The 18,495-nt window shown below is 37.2% G+C and overlaps 1 protein-coding gene across 2 annotated transcripts in view; it reads right to left on the bottom strand.

The window, feature by feature from the left end:
• ITFG1 (integrin alpha FG-GAP repeat containing 1) overlaps positions 1-18,495 on the bottom strand; it is a 252,668-nt gene that overhangs the window by 11,275 nt on the left and 222,898 nt on the right. The gene's annotated exons all lie outside the window — the stretch shown is intronic.

Below are 18,495 nucleotides of genomic sequence, written 5' to 3'. Positions count from 1 at the left end.
TTGCTACTTTAATTCCATAGTTTCTTTTATTATATATTTTCTGAGCTATTTTCTTAGTGGTTGCCTGGGGATTGCAGTTAGCATATTAACTTAACAAAATAACAATACCTAGCACATACAACAACTTTCCTACAAAATCCTCCCTCCCTTGTAATACTGTTATTATACAAATTATATTTTTATATATCAGCCCATTAACACAAATTTATAAATATTACTTTATGTAGTTGTTCTGTAAATCACCTAGGAAATAAGAGGTTCTATTTGACAGAAATAGATAAACCATATTTTATACTTATCTATAGTTTTACAGGTGTTTTTTACTTGTTTGGGTGGATTCAAGTTATTGTCTAGTTGTCCTCTCAGTTCAGTCTTAAGGGCTCCCTTTAGTATTCTTGAAGTGTGTTCTTTTAGTGATGAATTCTGTTTTTGTTTATCTGGGAATATCTAAAATTCTTCATTTTTGAAGGATAGCATTGCCACATATAGAATTCTTGATTGACAGGTTTTTTTCTTTCAGCACTTAGAATGTATCATCCCTTTCTGGCCTCTGTGGTTTCTGATGAGAAGTCAGCTGTTACTCTTGTTGAGGTTCTCTTATATGTCACGAGTTGCATTCCTCCTGCTGTTGTGAAGAGTCTCACTTTGTCTTTCTTTTTTTGACAGTTTATGTGTCTCAGTGTGGACTCTTTGAGTTACTTTGAGTTTCTATGTGCAGATTAGTGTTTTTCATCATATTTGGATGGTTTCAGCTATTATTTCTTCAGATATACATTCTGCCCCTTTCTTTATCTCTTTTTCTTCTAAGACTCACTTTATGCATATGATGGTATGATTGATGGTGGCTCCACAGGTTCTGAGGTTGTTCATTTTTCTTTCTGTATACTCTCAATTGACCTATATTCAAGTTTGCTGATTCTTTTGCCAGCTCAAATCTGTTGTTGAGCACTCTACAGAATTTTTCATTTCAGTTACTGTACTTTCAACTACAGAATTTCTATTTGATTTTTAAAATGATCTTTACTTCTTTATTTATATCTTCTATTAGTGGGACATGATTGTAATACTTACCTTTAGTTTTTTAATCCTAGTTTCCTTTAGGTCTTTGAACATGTTTATAATAGCCAATTTATAGGTTCTGTTAACTAAGTCCAACACCACTGGGCACATTTTCTTTTGTTTGCTTTTTTAAAAAAAATGTGTATGTGGTATACTTTCCTGTTTCTTTGCATGTTTTATAGTGTTTTTTGGTTGTTGTTGGAAAGTGGACTTTATAGATAATATAACAGCTATGGTATCTCCCTCTAAGGGTTTGTTGGTTTTTCTTTTCGTTATTGTTGTTGCTCATTTGTTTAGTGACTTTCCTAGATGGATTCTATAGATTCTGTATTCCTTACAGTGCCTGCCACAAAGTTCTTTTATTTTCTTATTTTTAAAGTTCTTGTTCTAAGCCTGGTTTCCCAGGAGGCATATATGACTCAGTATAACTCAGTGCTCAGCTAATGACTGGCCATTAGATTTCCTTAAATATCTTGTCTGTATATCTTCCAACCTTTGTCAGTGGGATTTGTGTGTGAAGATATGCCTTCAAACTTCAGGCAGTTTACAAGATAGCCTTACCTTTCATTTCTTGCTTGAGCAGAGCCTCGAGGTAGCACACCCAAGCTAAGTATTTGAATGAGGTATTTTCCTTTCTACGCATGTTCTTAGACATCTAAGATGTACAAGAATATAATCTAGCCTTTCAAAGTTGTCTGTGGTTGTCTGGTGCCTCAGGGCTTCCTTTTATGTTTTGGCCAGGCTCTTGTTCACTATACCTTGGATTTTTCCAGCAGACTGCTGTTTTGGGTAATGTCTTGGAGGAATAGGGCTTTTTTCTTTTCCTGCTGGGTTGAACTCTGAGTCAAATCAAATAGCCTCAGCGTCCTGAGAAGGGAGTTTCCAAGGAGTTGCTAGTTTAGACGCATATTGACAGTGCTAGAGGGATGGGAATTTTAATGGACTCCAAAGTTCCATCCCGTCCACTGACTGTGAGGCTACTAGCTATTCATGGCTGCTGCACCATTCAGTAGAGAGCGGAGGTGGGATGTAAACAGCCCCAAGTTAAAATGCCACAGACCCTGTTGTCTTAAGTATCAGGAGTTCCTCTTGGATAGACAATGCTCAGAACATTCTGTGGCTTTGGTTAATTTCCAGAGTTCTGAAATGGTTAATGTTAGTTGTTAGGCCAGCACTTTTTGTTTGTTTGTCTGTTTGTTTTATGGGGAGGGCGGGGACAGCAGGTTCATGAAGTCCTCAAACTGGCATTCCAAAAATCAATCTCTCCCTATTATGGTTCACTTTAAAAGACTGTATTTATTTTCTAGGTATCTGCTACATGATTAAACAGAATATTTAAATATTAACAGGGTTAGGGACTTCCCTGGAGGTCCAGTGGCTGGGACTCTGCACTCCCAGCGCGGGGGGCCCAGGTTCAAATCCCTGGTCAGGGAACTAGATCCCACATGCTGCAACTAAGAGTTCACATGCTGCAACTAAAGATACTGCATGCCGCAACTAAAAGGTCATGCCCATGGCGACAAGGATCCCACGTGCCGCAACTGAGATCTGGCACAGCCAAATTAAAAAAAAAAAATGACAGGGTTAGTTAATATCTACACATTTTAATATTCAGTGGGACTCTGATAAACATCTACTAATGTTACCCAGATATATGAAATCATTGGAAAGTATACATACCTGATTTTTTATACAATTCTTACATTAGTAAGAGAAAGGTATAATGAAAAGGAACAGTGAATTTAGGGAGAGGCATTCTTAATAAAGTTAAACTATGTATGTAAAACTGTAAAGCTGCATGGGCTACAGAATTAGTTTGTCTCATAGACTTATGCTGATTGAATGATAATGCTTAAAAGAGTGCCTAAGATACAGTAAATGTTGTTAAACTAAATGTTAAATATGGCAGAAGCAAGAAGGACTACAATCCTGCAGCCTGTGGAACAAAAAGCACATTCACAGAAAGATAGACAAGACGAAAAGGCAGAGGGCTATGTACCAGATGAAGGAACAAGATAAAACCCCAGAAAAACAACTAAATGAAGTGGAGATAGGCAACCTTCCAGAAAAAGAATTCAGAAGAATGATAGTGAAGGTGATCCAGGACGTCGGAAAAACAACGGAGGCAAAGATCAAAAAGATGCAAGAAATGTTTAACAAAGACCTAGAAGAATTAAAGAACAAACAAACAGAGAGGAACAATGCAATAACTGAAATGAAAACTACACTAGAAGGAATCAATAGCAGAATAACTGAGGCAGAAGAATGGATAAGGGACCTGGAAGACAGAATGGTGGAATTCACTGCTGCGGAACAGAGCAAAGAATGAAAAGAAATCAAGACAGTCTAAGAGGCCTCTGGGACAACATTAAACACAACAACACTTGCATTATAGTGGTCCCAGAAGGAGAAGAGAGAGAGAAAGGACCCGAGAAAATATTTGAAGAGATTATAGTCGAAAACTTCCCTAACATGGGAAAGGAAAGAGCCACCCAAGTCCCGGAAGCGCAGCGAGTCCCATACAGGATAAACCTAAGGAGAAACACGCCGAGACACGTAGTAATCAAATTGGCAAAAATTAAAGACAGAGAAAAATTATTGAAAGCAGCAAGGGAAAAACAACAAATAACATACAAGGGAACTCCCATAAGGTTAACAGCTGATTTCTCAGCAGAAACTCTACAAGCAAGAAGGGAGTGGCATGATATACTTAAAGTGATGAAAGGGAAGAAACTACAATCAAGATTACTCTACCGGGCAAGGATCTCATTCAGATTCGATGGAGAAATCAAAAGATTTACAGACAAGCAAAAGCTAAGAGAATTCAGCACCACCAAACCAGCTCTACAACAAATGCTAAAGGAACTTCTCTAAGTGGGAAACACAAGGGAAGAAAAGGACCTACAAAAACAAAACCCATAACAAGAAAATGGTAATAGGAACATACACATAGATAATTACCTTAAATGTGAATGGATTAAATCATCCAATGAAAAGACACAGGCTCGCTGAATGGATACAAAAACAAGACCCATATATATGCTGTCTACAAGAGACCCACTTCAGACCTAGGGACACATACAGACTGAAAGTGAGTGGATGGAAAAAGATATTCCATGCAAATGGAAATCAAAAGAAAGTTGGAGTAGCAATACTCATATCGGTAAAACAGACTTTAAAATAAAGAATGTTACAAGAGACAAGAAAGGACACTACATAATGATCAGGGGATCAATCCAAGAAGAAGATATAACAATTATAAATATATATGCACCCAACATAGGAGCACCTCAATACATAAGGCAACTGCTAACAGCTATAAAAGAGGAAATCGACAGTAACACAATAATAGTGGGGGACTTTAACACCTCACTTTCACCAATGGACAGATCATCCAAAATGAAAATAAATAAGGAAACAGAAGCTTTAAATGACACAACAGACCAGATAGATTTAATTGATATTTATATGACATTCCATCCAAAAACAGCAGATTACACTTTCTTCTCAAGTGCACACCGAACATTCTCCAGGATAGATCACATCTTGGGTCACAAATCAAGCCTCAGTAAATTTAAGAAAATTGAAATCATATCAAGCATCTTTTCTGACCACAATGCTATCAGATTAGAAATGAATTACAAGGAAAAAAAACGTAAAAAACGCAAACACATGGAGGCTAAACAATACGTTACTAAATAACCAAGAGATCACTAAAGAGATCAAAGAGGAAATCAAAAAACACCTAGAGACAAATGACAATTAAAACACGATCCAAAAACAATGGGATGCAGAAAAAGCAGGGCTAAGAGGGAAGTTTATAGCTATACAAGCCTACCTCAAGAAACAAGAAAAATCTCAAATAAACAATCTATCCTTACACCTAAAGGAACTAGAGAAAGAAGAACAAACAAAACCCAAAGTTAAGAGAAGAAAAGAAATCATAAAGATCAGAGCAGAAATAAATGAAATAGAAACAAAGAAAACAATACCAAAGATTAATAAAACTAAAAGCTGGTTCTTTGAGAAGATAAACAAAATTGATAAACCATTAGCCAGACTCATCAAGAAAAAGAGGGAGAGGACTCAAATCAATAAAATACTAGCAAACAGAATCCAACAACACATTATAAGGATCATACACTATGATCAAGTGGGATTTATTCCAGGAATGCAAGGATTCTTCAATATATGCAAATCAATCAACGTGATACACCATATTGACAAATTGAAGGAGAAAAACCATATGATCATCTCAATAGATGCAGAGAAAGCTTTCAACAAAATTCAACACCCATTTATGATAAAAAACTCTCCAGAAAGTGGGCATAGAGGGAACCTACCTCAACATAATAAAGGTCATATATGACAAACCCACAGCAAACATCATTCTCAATGGTGAAAAACTGAAAGCATTTCCTCTAAGATCAGGAACAAGACAAGGATGTCCACTCTCACCACTATTATTCAACATAGTTTTGGAAGTCCTGGACATGGCAATCAGAGAAGAAAAGGAAATAAAAGAATACAAATTGGAAAAGAAGAAGTAAAACCGTCACTGTTTGCAGATGACATGATACTATATATAGAGAATCCTAAAGATGCCACCAGAAAAGTACTAGAGCTAATCAATGAATCTGGTAAAGTTGCAGGATACAAAATTAATGCACAGGAATCTCTTGCATTCCTATACACTAATGATGAAAAGTCTGAAAGAGAAATTAAGGAAATACTCCCATTTACCATTGCAACAAAAAGAATAAAATACCTAGGAATAAACCTACCTAGGGAGACAAAAGAGCTGTATTCAGAAAACTATAAGATGCTGATGAAAGAAATTAAAGATGATACCAACAGATGGAGAGATATACCATGTTCTTGGATTGGAAGAATCAATAATGTGAAAATGACTATACTACCCAAAGCAATGTACAGATTCAATGCAATCCCTATCAAATTACCAATGGCATTTTTTTTTTTTTTTTTTTTTTTTTTTGCGGTACGTGGGCCTCTCACTGTTGTGGCCTCTCTCGTTGCGGAGCATAGGCTCCTGACACGCAGGCTCAGCAGCCATGGCTCACGGGCCCAGCTGCCCTGCGGCATGTGGGTCCTCCCAGACCGGGAGCGCGCCCGGAGCCTGTGCTTCGCAATGGGAGAGGCCACAGCAGTGAGAGGCCCGCGTACAGCACAAAAAAAAAAAAAAAAAAAAAAAAAGGATTAGAGACCTAAATGTAAAACCGGGCACTATAAAACTCTTATAGGAAAACATAGGAAGAATACTCTTTGGCATAAATCACAGCAAGATATTTTTTGATCCCTCTCCTAGAGTAATGGAAGTAAAACCAAAAATAAACAAATGGGACCTAATGAAACTTAAAAGCTTTTGCACAGCAAAGGAAACCATAAACAAGACAAAAAGACAACCCTCAGAATGGGAGAAAATATTTGCAAATGAATCATTGGACAAAGGATTAATCTCCAAAATATATAAACAGTTCATGCAGCTCAATATTAAAAAAGCAAACAACCCAATCCAAAGATGGGCAGAAGACCTAAATAGACTTTTCTCCGAAGACGACATACAGATGGCCAAGAAGCACATGAAAAGCTGTTCAACATCACTAATTATTAGAGAAATGCAAATCAAAACTACAATGAGGTATCACCTCACACCAGTAAGTATGGGCATCATCAGACAATCTACAAACAACAAATGCTGGAGAGGGTGTGGAGAAGAGGGAACCCTCTTTCACTGTTGGTGGGAATGTAAATTGATACAGCCATTATGCAGAACAGTATGGAGGTTCCTTAAAGAACTAAAAATAGAATTACCATATGACCCAGCAATCCCACTACTGGGCATACACCCAGAGAAAACCGTAATTCAAAAAGACACATGCACCCCAATGTTCATTGCAGCGATGTTTACAATTGCCCCGTCATGGAAGCAACCTAAATGCTCATCGACAGACGAATGGATAAAGAAGATGTGGTACATATATACAATGGAATATTACTCAGCCATAAAAAGGAATGAAATTGGGTCATTTGTAGAGACGTGGATGGATCTAGAGACTGTCATACAGAGTGAAGTAAGTCAGAAAGAGAAAAACAAATATTGTATATTAATGCATATATGTGGAACCTAGGAAATGGTACAGATGAACCGGTTTGCAGAGCAGAAGTTGAGACACAGGAGTAGAGAACAAACGTATGGACACCAACGGGGGGAAAGTGGCGGGTGGTGGTGGTGGTGGTGTGATGAATTGGGAGATTGGGATTGACATGTATTCACTGATGTGTATAAAATGGATGACTAATGAGAAAAAAGAAAAAAATTAACAACAACAAAATAAACCCAGAGTTCCTGATTTTTCTTCCAATACCTGCTCCATTTCAGTTATGGCAACTCCAACTTTCTACTTGCTCTGGCCAGTAACCCTATATTTACAGTACTTTTTTTTTCTCATATCCTCTACCCAGTCCGCCAAAAAATCAAATATATATCTACAATCCCAAAATATCCAGAATCCCACCATTTCTACCTGCATGACTGTTACCTGGGTTAAAGCCACCATCATTTCTAGCCAGAATTATTTTACTAGTTCTCTAATTAGTTTCCCTGCTTTAGCTCTTGCTCTTCCTATAGTCTACTGTTTCACTCAGTTTACACTCCATGCCCTCATTTAACTCAGATTTCATCTTCTACTCCTTAACCCACTTCTTTCATTCTACTCCAAGACATTGGTCTCTCCACTGTTCCTTGGAAATTCCAGGAATGCTTATACCTTAAGGCTTCTGCTCTGGCTTTCTCCTCTACCTGGAGTATTCTTCAGAAGTTAACCATATGTATGACTCCCTTATATCCTTCAAATCTTTGTTCAAATGACATTTTCTCAGAGAGGGCCACTCTGACCACCCTACATAAAACTGATAAGTTCTTCTGTATCCTTCTTACCCTGCTTTATTCCCCACCCCCACAGTAGATATCACCTCCTAACCATGACATAGTATTAAACAACTCACTTATTATGTTTATTACCTCTTTTCACCTACTAGAATGTAATATCTATGAGGGCTGTGAAATTGGTCTGTTTTATTCACCTCTATATCATAAGAGCCTAGAACAGGCCTGTCGTATATTAGGCACTCAGTACATATTTGTCCAATGTATGAATGAATAAATGAAAGAACTTCTATCCTCCAAATGTGTCAGACCTGAGACTTGTAACATATTCCAATTCAAAAATAATATATCAATTTATACCACATAGATACCAGTACAGAAAGACAGTCTACCCAAAGGTAAAGTATCAGTTATATATAAGAATTCTGAACAATTTATAAATACATACATAAAAGGCATTTGTGACATCAATTATCTTCACTTTATTATGAGGAAATCAAGAGGTCAAACAATTTGACCAAAACCACATAGCTACTAAATGGTAGAGCTGGGATTTTCTTCTTTTTTTTTTTTTTTTTTTTTTTTTTTTGCGGTACGCGGGCCTCTCACTGTCGTGGCCTCTCCCGTTGCGGAGCACAGGCTCCGGACGCACAGGCTCAGCGGCCATGGCTCACGGGCCCAGCCGCTCCGTGGCATGTGGGCTCTTCCCGTACCGGGGCACGAACCTGCGTCCTCTGCGTCGGCAGGCGGACTCTCAACCACTGCACCACCAGGGAAGCCCTGGGATTTTCATTTTGGCAGCTTAATTCCAAATGCCACATCCTTCATCATTACCTGTGATCCTTTTTTCAGCTGAAAAAGAAGTGTGGGGCTTCCCTGGTGGCGCAGTCGTTGAGAGTCTGCCTGCTGATGCAGGGGACGCGGGTTTGTGCCCCGGTCTGGGAAGATCCCACATGCCACGGAGTGGCTGGGCCCGTGAGCCATGGCCGCTGAGCCTGCGCGTCCGGAGCCTGTGCTCCACAACGGGAGAGGCCACGACAGTGAGAGGCCCGCATACCGCAAAAAAAAAAAAAAAAAAAAAAAAAAAAAGAAAAAAGAAGTGTGATATTTGTCTTATCACTCTATAAAAAGGACTTCTAATGACAGAATACCATCCCCTCCCCTCCCCACCAATGTCAGTTGTTCATTTCCTTTACTGTTTGGATCTCTGTATTTGTGGGGTCCTAGGATATGATATGGTAACCTGAAACATTTTGTACAGAGTCATTCCAGTTAACATGGCATTTATTTTGTAAATCTAGACTGTAGGGCATTTGAGCCCAATGAGCATACCTTAGGCTTTGTGATGTTCCCATTCTATACCTAAAGCCCGAGGTATTTAAGCAATTCTTCTGTGAGATGAGCCTGGTTTATCTTGTTGATCTTCTATTACAGACACCAACTTTAATACTATTATGTTCACAGGGGATACAATTATGAACATGACAATCCTCTGGCTATGGACTAGCCCTTAACTGACACTAGAATAAGCTCAGGTTCTCTGGCTCATTCCAGATAGTTTAAAAAGTTATAATCGGTAGAGTGAAAAATTTAGGACTACTCTCACTGCTTGTAGGGGGGATGTTAAAGAAACATCGTCATGTATTTGTCCCCTGTGGTGTGTGTCTTAAATTATATTTTCCTGTAAGAAAACGGTTAGAATATCAGGTAGGGGAAAATGTTTCTCTATGAGGAGAATTTATAATTGTGAGAATGGCAAGCTGGATAATAACAAATGGTAGACTAAAGTCAAGAAAAATTAAGCTAAGACTTTGAAAGGAAAATATGTTTTCATATTTTGTTATTGCATTATCAAGAGTGATTAGGATTCTATTAAAATCAATGGATAAAAAAGGTATTGACAAATGATAAAATTAAAAGTTTAAAAATACTTTCATTTGTTGCTATTCTAATTTAATTGCCAACAGAGTAAGTTTCTGATATAGCTAATAAAATCTTCCTAGCTATAACAATTATCATGGTTGTTTGCTCTTGAATGCCACCCTGGGGTAATAATTTGTGTTATCTAATGTGATAAGGCTCATTGTAAATGTTTATCAAATCAGATATCCTAGCCAGAAAAAGTCTAGCAGTGAAATTGGTGTTTATGATCTACCCTGATCATATAATCCTTTTCCTGATATTTTAAAATAATTTTTAAAGTTTCAAAGAACTTACATGTGAACTTATAGAAAAGAATCTCTATGTCAGATGCTACATATATGTATTCTAAGTCTGTGGAAGTTACTTAAAAAAGTCTAAGGTGACCTTTGTGGCTTCTTACTAAAATATTGAGTTGATCTGAGACTACACTGTCCTAAATATTCTAGATAATATAGAATATCATAGCTGTTACAGTAGGATGATTTCTGGTAATATATACCAGTGACCACTTTTTAAACAACAAACTATCAACTAAGATAGAATAGTAGTCAAAGAAAACAAGTGATAAAATGTATTAAAACAGTGATGATTTTCAACATTTAAATTCATTGCTGAAGTGTTTAGCCACTTTTAGGGAGGGACAGCTAATTCCTATATTTAGAACATGGTAATTGCAAAAAGGCTCCTTATTGTCAACAGGCTAAACTTACCTGCACTTCTCAACATCATATTGTAATGTCACACCAGAATTCAGAAGTGGGGAAAAAAAGAGGATTTGGAAGGTGAGGAGAAGCCAAAAGAAATTTTGACTGAGTATAATAAAAATATTGGAATTTAATTTTAAAATTTGGCTATAGACACTTGATAGTTAAAACATTTACTAAATCATAGCTTCTTCTTATTTTTGTCTTAAAATTCACTGATTTAAATTAAATGGATGGCAACCCACATAGAAAAAAGAAATGAAGCAGTTATTCTCTGCTTGATGGTAAAATCTTCTACTGGCTTATATGACTAAGGCACATCATTTTTTTTGGACTTTGAGAAAAGCTAGTTTCCAGTGTAAGTGGATTCTCACTAATCACTTACTAAGTCTGTGATTAATTAGTTTGTTTATTCTATAGATATTAAGCACCATGCTATATATCAGGCACCCTGTTGACTGGAGAAGCACCTTAATCTGTTATCAAATTATAAATCTAAGACATGTTAATTCAACGTCGCTATATAAATACACCTTGGTTTTTTAAATAACTTTATTTTTTAATTTATTTTTGGCTGCATTGGGTCTTCATTGCTGCACGTGGGCTTTCTCTAGTTGCGGCAAGTAGGGGCTACTCTTCTTTGCGGTGCGCGGGCTTCTCTTGTCGTGCAGCACAGGCTCTAGGCGCGCGGGCTTCAGTAGTTGTGGCTCACAGGCTCTAGAGCGCAGGCTCAGCAGTTGTGGCACACGGGCTTAGTTGCTCCATGGCATGTAGGATCTTCCAAGGCCAGGGATTGAACACACGTACTCCACATTAGCAGGCAGATTCTTAACCACTGCGCCACCAAGGAAGCTCCTACACCTTGGTTTTTAACAGTCCTACTTAGTAATCAGCTTAAGAACAAGAAATAGGCTGTCTTCATAGAAAGGCATAATCCATGTACAGAAAGTATTTAATACCTTTAAAAATATGTGGTGTTACCAGGTGCTATAGAATGTGGATCCAGAAGAAAGAGCCTGTATTATAGTAAGTGAATACTATATAGGGAGTTCATGAAGCTACATGCCTAAATGCTAAATTCCTGTATTTTAGAAGTTAGGATTGTAGCAACTTACGGAAATTTTCTTAAAACAATGGTTGGCTTCTTTTCCTGGTAGTCAATGGTGGCTTATAATGGTGAGTAAAGGAATCCACTGATGTCTGACCTAATCCTTTGGAGTATTCTGACTTATTTCTGAACTCAGCTTCTAGATAACTGACAAGGATAAAGTGATGAAGTATGTGGAAGAACCTCTTACTAGACTGAAAACAGTTCCATAAGAAGAGGTGCTTAGGTGCTTCCAACCTAGTGACTTAATCATTTCTATGCCCCATTTCTAGGGCCCAGCATAGTGGCTGACACATATCAGGCACTTGGTAAATGTCTGCTCTACTAACCTGAAGGTTTGGTAGTAAACAACAAAGTAAAGTTTGTACAGTTGTTTAACTTTAGTTTTCTTTGAGGTCTAATAATATGCCATATCAATGACTGCCGTTGAAGACCTCCATTTTGGCTTTGAATTAAAATAACTTTGATATCAGCCTAAAGGCTGGAACTTGAACAAATGTGTTCCTTAACACAGGAGACCTGTGATGTGATATTATGATGTGATATTATGGGAAGTACACAGGATTTGAATGCCAAAGACAGTATTCCACACTGCTTTGTTTGATCTTTAGAAAGTCCCTTGCCCTCCCTAAGCCTTAATTTGTTTATTCATTCACCTTAACATTTGCTGAATGCACACTGTATGCCTTTTACACAGAGATGAAAAAGACAAATCTTGACCTGGGGATGCTTAAACATACAACAACAGAAAAATACAACTTGAATGTTTCCTCATCTATAAAATCAGAATTACAATACCACCTACTGAATGGGTTTTATGAGACAATTACAACAACAGTACTTAACTTTTAATGTATATAAAAGTGCTTTTAAAGCTGCAGAACTGGGGCTTCCCTGGTGGCGCAGTGGTTGGGAGTACGACCTGCCGATGCAGGGGACGCGGGTTCGTGTCCCGGTCCGGGGGGATCCCACATGCCGCGGAGCGGCTGGGCCCGTGAGCCATGGCCGCTGGGCCTGCGCATGCGGAGCCTGTGCTCCGCAATGGGAGAGGCCGCGGCGGTGAGAGGCCCGCGTACCGCAAAAAAAACAAAAAACAAAAAACTGCAAAACTACAAATGTTATTTGTTATTTTTATTATTATATAATCATTCCTCATATATTCTGTTTTTTTCTTAGGTTGAATTTCAACTTGATATTAGTTCCTGAAAAACAGTATAACATCACTTTTTCATAGAAATTTTTCTGATTTCTCTTTTGGAATAAATCAGGAAGCTTAGAACACTGGTTCAAGCTTTACCTGTCAACCTACTTCCCAGCTATAAATTTAGAATGTGAGTAGTTTTCCTCCTTTTGTTAAATTGATATATAATTCACATGCCACAAAGTCCACCAATTTAAAGTGTACAATTCAGTGGTTTTTAGTATAGTCACAAGGTTGTACAGCTGTCACCACTAATTCCAGAACATTTTCATCACCGCAAAAAGGAACCCTGGACCCATTAGCAGTCACTTCCCATTTCTTCTCTGGCCCAGTTCCTGGTAACCCTCACCTGCAAGTTCCTTTCTATTTCTATGTATTTGCTTATTCTAGACATTTCATATAAATGGAATCATGTAATATGCAGCCTTTTGTATCTCGTTTCTTTCACTTAGAATAATGTTTTACAAGGTTCATCCATGTTATAGCATATTTCATGTTTTTAATGGGATAATATTCTATTGTATTGATATGCCACAGTTGGTTTATCCATTTATTAGTTGATGGACATTTGGTTTGTTTATTACACTTTTTGGCTATTATGAGTATGAATATTATGCTATGAACATCGATGTACAAGTTTTTGTGTGACATATATTTTAGATTCTCTTGGGAATATATGTAGGAGTAGAATTAATGGTTCATACGGTAACTCTATGCTTAACTTTTTGAGAAACTGAGTAGTTTGATTTTGATAATTGCTTTTCTAGAGCTTAATGCACATTGCACCTAATGAAGGAATGATAAAAGCCATTGACAATGCATGAAAAAATAATGCAAAGGGAAACAATAAAATAAATCTACAACTCTCATAAAGCCAAACTGCATTGGGTGCTATTGCCTGTGGAGGTCTAATTTAATGGTCAGTGCTCCTGTACAGAGTTGTATTAAGGACGTAAACTTTTCTGAAGTTATGTGCAATTATGTTCCAGCTGTCATTCTCTGGATTAAAAAGATAAACTCTGTTTTCCAAAGTGGACAGTGTGGTATAAATTAGCTAAATGGGAAAGCTTGGCTTGTGCTTTAGTGCACTTTATTTTTCAAGTTGGAGATCTATACCTCTTTGAGAGGCAAACCCATAGGCCACAGCATTTTGCTATAAGCTGTGTTTTTTGGTGGTGACAAAAACCACAAGGGGGTAAAACTGTTTAGTTCTGAAATAGGGATAAAAGACACATAGCTACTTTATAAATCGAAGAGGCAGTGATTTTAGTTACAAATTGCAAGATAGTTTATTTTTAGTGAAACATTAAAAATAAATGTTTATTAGACTAGGTATCTGTCACATGTTAGTCAACTTGGAGAGACCTAGATGCAATTCTTGGCTATCAACAGACGCAAAACATAAATATACCTTGAATTTTTCCTTTACTAAAGTCACTTATTTCACATGTACCTTTTCCCTAGAGGACGTGATTAAAGTTGTGAAATGTCAGTAAGCACATTCTCTTAAACTCTTAAGCTTTCAACTTCTCCTTCTCCACACTTCTTTCCCTTTACTGTCTACTCAAGTCTGCACTTCTCAAACATACCTTTTAAATACTGTTGACACGTCCATCTCTGTAAATTCTTTCATATTTGGCTCTTAAGCAAACAGAATACATTCCTTCTAGTGATTATTTATTGTTGTATAACAAACCAGCTCAAAGCTTAGTGGCTTACAACCATACCATTTTCTTTCTCATGATTCTGTGGGTTGGCTGGGCTGACTCACATGGCTGCATTCAGCTGGCAGATCAGCTGGGAGGCCTGAGTAGGCATCTGTCCTTACAATCGTTCATTCTTAAGGTGACTAGACTGGGCAGATCTCAGGGCAGCATCCCAAGAGGGTAAGTCTCAAAGTCTAAGAGCTTATCAAGGCTATACTTGTGTCATGTTTGCTGATGTCCCCTTGGTTAGGCAGAGTGAATGTGGAAGGAGACTATATTATGAGTCATTGGGGCCACTAGTGTAGCAGTTTGCACTTCAATATTCATTAAGATAAACTATATTTTTTTATTCCTTTTTCTCTTTGCTCTTTAGTTTGGGAAGTTTCTATTGACATCTTCGAGCTCACTGATTCTTTCCTCAGCCATGTTCAAGCTGCTGCTGAGCCACTCAAAGGCATTCTTCATTTCTGTTGCAGTGTTTTTGTTTTCTAGCATTTCCTTTTTTTCCCATTTGAGCCCTTAGGATATTAATCATAGTTACCGTAAATTCTTAGTCTTATAATTCCAAAATCTCTGTCATAACTGAGTCTGGTTCTGATGCCTACTTTATCTATTCAAAATGTGGGGGTTTCTTGTCTTGTTTTTTTTGTCTTTTAGCATGCCTTGTAATTTTTTGTTGAAAGCTGGACATGATGTATCAAGGAAGAAGAACTAAGGTAAACAGGTGGTTAGTGTGAGGTTTTATGTTTATCTGGCTATGAATTAGATTGCATTTACTGGTTGCTGTAGCTGTAGGTGTCGGAGGCTAAAATTTCCTGTAGTGTCCTTGTTTTTGTCTCTTCCGTTATCTTTGGGTTTCCTTTTTAAATAGGGTTTGAACCTTGCTCCCCTGTTGTTGTATAGGAGCCTGATTGATGTGGTGGTAAGATGTAGGGGGCAGGTAAGTGTTCTCTAGTCCTGTGATTAGGTCTCAGTTTTTTAGTAAGCCTATGACCCTGGGCTGTGACTTTCATAAGTGCTTCTCAGGTCCTTTCCCCTCTCACCTATGAAGGTGAGACAGGAAGACTAGAGGGGGGTTAGAGCTGGATATTTCATTACCACCATTACCACCAAGTCAGTTAGGCTCTGGTAAAAAAGCAAAGTTGGTTAGGTTTTCATAAAATAATTTCCCTTGAGGGCAGGCCTTTGTTAAGAAGAACTGTAGCTCTGGGAGTATTTGAAAAAGTTTATTTTCCCCCTTTCTCCTGAGAGAAGCACAAGAGGATTTTTCTTAGATCTTGTCCCTGAGAACCTGTGTGGCTCACAGAGGTAAAAATCATGAAAGTTTGGGTCCCCAAAGGTAGGAGTTTTTAATCTCTTAAACCAGTCTCAAACTGAGTCCCCAGAATTACCCTTTAAGTGTTCCTGCCAGTGGCTGGCCCTAGCTGTGGCTTCTGCTCTGGTAAGCTGCCATTTTATACATTTGTCTGTCTTTCCAGTTTGGGGGGCAGCAGTTTGCCCAGTGTCTTCAATTCTCTAATGGATCTAAGAAGAGCTTTTGATTTTCATTTTGGTCATCATTTGGCTGGGGCAGGGGTGGGAATGGAAGGGAGGATGGGAGTATGATTTCCAAGCTCTTTACATGTTGGACCGGAAACCAGAAGTCACCAATACTGTACTTGTTAAGCAGAGATTTTTCATTCATTTGTTTTTTCTTTCTTTTCTTTATTTAAAAATATATTTCAAGAAATGGGCAACCAGGCCTATTTTACATTGTTTACTGATTTAAAAAAATATAAAATCTTGAAATAAATTAAGTAGCATTCATATTTTAAATTGTTACGTTTTATAAATGTACACAATTAAGTAAAAATGTATTATAATGATTAGTAATCTGCTCACTGAATTAAATTTTAAAATAAGAAATATTTTGTGTAAAGACCAATCTATACTAAATTCCAGGCCATTTGTCAAGCTATACAAAAACACTAAAGCAACTAAATAAAACCAATGGGGATATCTCTCTAGGATACTAGAGTTTTTCCTCAATGCACTTATGAAAATAAAAAGAAAATATTCAAAGATATTATAGCTTCTGTGTGTTGTTTTTAAAAAACAGAACAAGATTTTCTTTATTGACTGTCAAATTATTTCCTTTTTGTGTTGCTCCTAATAAAGTTACATTTTTCATGTTTTGACTTTGCTAATGCTAAATCTATATTACTTCTTGTTCATTTCTGATCCATATTATACACCAATCCTTCAAAGGAAGACTTCCTTCACAAAAATGTAACATGTCAGTTACATGTAACATGTCAGTCAGGCCTCTTCTTTGAGTTCCTGTTGTACTTATTGTTGCCATTAACTTGATACTTATTGCTTTGTAATTACTATTTAAGAAAACACTTCAATAGACATACCTATGTCTAGCTCCTGAAATATAAAGTTCTTGATATTTGAAATATAAAGTAACAACGTCTTAATATTTTTGCACATTCACAGCAACTGGCAAAGTGTCATGTTCAGTTATCCAGGCAAATAAGGAGAAGGGTATCAAATTTTTACGAAGTCTTATAGGTAATGATATGGAATCCTAGTCTTTCTTTAAGACGCCACACTCTAGACACCTAAGTCTTATAGAAGGGACCTGTAAATAGTGAAGTCAGTCATCTTCCAGGAAGTTACTAGTCTTTTAAAAATCTTTCATTAGTGGCTTATCATCTTATTTTTTCTTGTTTTTACTATCCAAATAAACTACAGACTTTTTGAGGATGATAAATATTATTTTATACTTTTTTTTTAATGGTTTTTGGCTGCTATGAGTATTTTTTTTTCCATTTTTTTGGCTGCGTCGGGTAACAGTTATGGCACCTGCGACTTTGTTGAGGCATGTGGGAGCTTTCATTGAGGCGTGCGGACCTCTCTCTAGTTGTGGTGTGCAGGTTTTTTCTCTTCTCTTGTTTTGGTGTGCAGGCTCCAGGGCACGTGGGCTCTGTAGTTTGTGGCATGTGGGCTTAGCTGCCCCACAGCATGTGGCAACTCGGTTCCACAACCAGGGATCAAACCCACATTCCCTGCATTGGAAGGCAGATTCTTTACCACTGGACCACCAGTGAAAACCCTATTTTATACTTCTTAAAGTACCTAGGATCACAGCTCATACTGGTATGTTCAATAAATATTTTTTGAATAATAATAATAAAAAAATCTTCACAGAGCAAACCACTACACTGTGGAATTTACTGTCTATATGCATAGCCCCCACTCTCAGACAACATACATATTACAAATGACTCTCATGTTCCTGAAGTTTTCACTTGTCAAATACAATCACTCTCTTGTAATTTTTATTCTCTTACTCTTGTGGCTTTTTTACTTGCTCATATTTATCGATTTGTCCTTATAAGTTTCTTTTTGACTTATTCTTACTATTCCTTACGCTTATTTAATCTCATGTCTTCTTTAGTTCTCTATAAATTAGGGGTAAGTGTTGCAAAGTCACTCATCTTTGAAGATAAAGTGGTTTTATAACCCATTACTGTTTCACTGAAGGAGGTTATCATGCAAAGCTGGTGGTAAGGAATTCCTGATTGTCATTTCCAGTAAAGGACCAATTTAGATAAATAACAGCATAATCCTGGTTCCCCCTCCCATCTCTTATGACATTGCTGTCATTCATGTCACTTATTCATATACTATCATCACCCAGTACACTGTTACTATTATTACTTTAAACAATCTGAAAGTTATTTTTTAGATCAACTAAGAAATAAAAGGTCTTATTTTATCTTCATTTATTTATTCCTTTCTTATATAGGTATGTGTTTCTGACCTATCATACTCCTTAACCCTAAAGAACTTCCTTTAACTTCTTTTGGGGAGTAGGTCTGCTGGTGATGCTTCCCTCA

Source organism: Mesoplodon bidens, assembly GCF_964165515.1.
Source record: "Mesoplodon bidens genome assembly, chromosome: 18".
In the NCBI taxonomy this organism is placed as follows: Eukaryota; Metazoa; Chordata; class Mammalia; order Artiodactyla; family Ziphiidae; genus Mesoplodon; species Mesoplodon bidens.
The sequence above is the reverse complement of the archived record's forward strand: the minus strand, read 5'-3'. Positions and strand labels throughout refer to the sequence as shown.